Source organism: Tupaia chinensis, unplaced genomic scaffold (assembly GCF_000334495.1).
Source record: "Tupaia chinensis unplaced genomic scaffold, TupChi_1.0 Scaffold000532_1, whole genome shotgun sequence".
Lineage (NCBI taxonomy): Eukaryota > Metazoa > Chordata > Mammalia > Scandentia > Tupaiidae > Tupaia > Tupaia belangeri.
Genome location: NW_006160045.1, coordinates 4,632,226 through 4,635,772, shown reverse-complemented (window position 1 = coordinate 4,635,772; position 3,547 = coordinate 4,632,226). Strand labels below are relative to the sequence as shown.

The 3,547-nt window shown below is 39.3% G+C and overlaps 1 pseudogene; it reads right to left on the bottom strand.

Annotated features, from left to right (window-relative positions):
• LOC102484943 (28S ribosomal protein S33, mitochondrial-like) overlaps positions 1–831 on the bottom strand; it is a 45,439-nt pseudogene extending 44,608 nt beyond the window's left edge.
• Between the last annotated feature and the right edge of the window lie 2,716 nt (positions 832–3,547).

The window sequence follows — 3,547 nt, the reverse complement described above, 5'->3', positions numbered from 1 at the left end:
AGACTACATAGTTTTTTACGTTTTTTTTTTTTTTTTTTTCAGTTTGCCATAGAGTGCATGTACTTGCTGGAGAGAGACAAACAGAGAGAGAAAGAACAAGTGGGGGGAAAAAAAAAAGGAAGAAAAGAAACACTGCCTCTACCCTGGGGGATAACTACACTGTAATCCCTTCCCTTCTACTACTCAGGATTTTGGGCACACATGTATATGTGCCTGGTATGTTTTTCAAGCTACAGGGGCCAGGTACTGAACCACACAGTCAGCCACGTGGGATCCAGTTGCCTTAACCTCCACGCCATCGGCTGACCCCCTAGTTCTTTCCTTGCTGTAAATTATACTTTCTTTCTTTTCTTTTAGTTTCTTTCTTTTTCCTTTCCTTTTCTTTCTTTCTTTCTTTTTTTTTTTTTTTTGAGAAGTTTTTGGTATAGGGTGCATGTGCTCGTAAATAGTTTTCAGTCTTGAATCATGGTTCGATTTTGTGCACACCTCCTAAATTCGGGGAGATGGTTCAACCTTTTCTTTTTTTTTGAGAAGTTTTTGGTATAGGGTGCATGTGCTCGCCAGACAGAGAGACAGAGACAAAAAGCAAGTAATCACTACCCATCACCTCAATTTTATGCACTACGTCTCTAAGAGGATAAAGGCATAATTACACAGTCCACTGTTGTAGCCCTAGTAGACTAGTGCCTTAGAGGAGGTTCTCAAAGCATGTTTGCTGAGTGAAATGTGTGACAAAGTATAGCACTTAGTTATACTCCTTTGCTTCAACCTCAAAATATAAGCTATATGTTCTGAATATTGTAACTGTGGAATTACCTTTCGGAGAGCCATTATCTAGTAATTACTGGCATTACTGAGCTCCATTTTTTTTTTTTTGAAAATTTTTTTTTTTTTTTCCATAAGTGAGAGACAGAGAAATCAACCCAGCACTCTGGATGGGATCCTAACACTACTGTCTACTTCCAAATTTAGCTGACCCAGATCACAGGTACATGGTGGGTGCCTAGCACACTCAGCAAGGTCTCTAAATGTGAACCTGGAACCTTCGCACGTGAGTCTGTCTCCCAGAAGGTAGGGTATTACTGCCATGCTGCTGTCTGGTTGCCTGCTAATCATTTTTTTTATTAAAAATTAATTTGTTCCTTGGATCAGCAGTTAGCATAATGGCTATGTTGCTGGACTCCCACATAGTCGATCACGGTTCGAGTCCTGGACCCGGTGGCTTAAACTCATGCCGGGCGCATGTGCATATGTGCCCAAGATCCCGAGAGGAGAATGGAGGAGAAGGGATTGCAGCGTGACCATCCCCCCTGGGGGGTGATTTCTTGCTTTCTATCTCTCTGTCTCTCTCTGTCTGGCGAGTGCATGTGCCCTATAGTAAAAACCTCTCAAAAAAAATTAATTTGTTCCTTTTTCCATTTTGTATTCTTGGTAGTCTCTGATATTTCAGAAAAGTGGGGTTACATAAAGTTCCTTATAGGTCCTTCAAAATTGTAGAGGAAGCGACTTGTACTTTTACTGGTCTCTGTATACCAGGACTATCATGATAGTATTAAAAATATAAGAAGTGCGCCAGCAAGTGGCATGCTGGTTAAAGGTGCTGGATTCTCACATGGCCCACTGTGGTTCGAGTCCCAGATCTGGCAGCTTGCTTTCTTGCTTTCCCCTGTTCTCTCTCTGGTCAAATTGAAAAATAACAATAAATGGAATTAAATAATTCTTTACAAAAGATAAGCAAAAATAATCAGTAAGTCACTACTTATACTCTTCAGTGGTAAAATAAAACAGTAAATGGCAGATTTGCCATTTGTAAAAAGGACAGAAAATATGTTTTTTTTTAAAAAACATTTTTCTTTCCAATGCTATCTAAGGAAGGCCAATGTAATGAAAGAGTGGGAGTGAGGGTCTCAGCTTCCTCCACTATAAAATGAGCAGGCTGGAGATAATCTCCAGGTTCCACTGAGCTTTTTAAAAAATAATTATTTTATTTAACTTTATTTATTTTAATTTGACCATACACACACACGCATATATATGCCCTTTACCTATATTTGTATATATACACCTCTATGCTTTTCATGTTTATTTACTTATTGCACATTTATTTAATAAATATACATATATACATATGTAGGTATAAGTATATATAATCATGAAAACATATACAGATATATCTGTATATGTATAGGTATATATATACAGATCTGCCTATACATATGTATAGATATATGTACAGATATACCTATACATATTTTTTTCTAAATAATTTTTATATCACTAATATTAAACAATATGGGGATTGGCAGGTGGCGTGGTGGTTATGTATGTATATATATGTATATATGTGTGTATATATATATATAGAGAGAGAGAGAGAGAGAGCAAGCCGCTGGGTCTGGGACTTGAACTGCGGTAGGTCATGTGGGAGTCCAATGCCTTTAATTACTATCACATCACCTGCCAACCCCTCCATTCAGCTTTAAAAGTTTACAAGGCAGAGCCAGAAGGTGATGTGGTGGTTAGGGTGTTGGACTCCCACATGACTGTGGTTTGAGTCTTGGACCTATTAGCTTACTTTTTCACTTTCTCTCTCTTTGGTGAATGCACATGCCATATAGCAAATTTAAAAAAAAATTTGAGGGAACCAGCAGTTAGCGTAATGGCTATGTCGCTGGACTCCCACGTAGTCGACCGCGGTTCGTGTCCCGGACCCGGTGGCTTAAAACTCACGCCGGGCGCGTGTGCGTGCGTGCCCAAGATCCCGAGAGGAGAATGGAGGAGAAGGGATTGCAGCATGACCATCCCCGCTGGGGGGTGATTTCTCGCTTCTTGTCTCTATGTCTCTCTCTGTCTGTCTGGCGAGCGCACGCGCCCTACAGTGAAAATCTCTCCAAAAAAAAAAAAAATTTGAAAAAGTAATAAATTTATTTAAATAATTTTTAAAAAAGTCTGTAAAGCTCTTAGAGATAAAGCCAGGGAACCTGCTCATGTGTATCAAAAGTTGTTTTTCACGTTTAATTATTTATTTAATTTTTTGGGGGAGAAGTTTTTGCTATAGGATGCGTACGCTCGCCAGAAAGACAGAGACAGAAAGTGAGAAATCACTCTCCAGAGGTGATGACCATGCCACAGTCTCTTCTCCATTCTCCTCTTGGAATCTTGGGCACGTACGCACACGTGCCTGGCGTTGAATTTAAGTCACCGGGCCCGAGACTCGAACCATGGTCGACTACATGGGTGTTCAGCAACATAGCCATTGCGCCAACTGCTGATCCCTCATGTTTATTATTATATTTGATTTAATGCCATAAGAGTAACTGTTAAAGACCTATTTAGATACCTAAACTCTTATCATAGTTTTGTTTTTTCTAGTTAAAATAATTTTCATATCACTAATATTTAAAAATGTGAACAATATGGGGACTGGCAGGTGGTGTGGTGGTTAAAGTGCTAGACAACCAAATTGCTGATGTGTTTCAGTTCTGGACCTGGCAGCTTGCTTTCTCACTGTCCTTCTCTTTCTCTACTCAAATTAATAACAAGTACA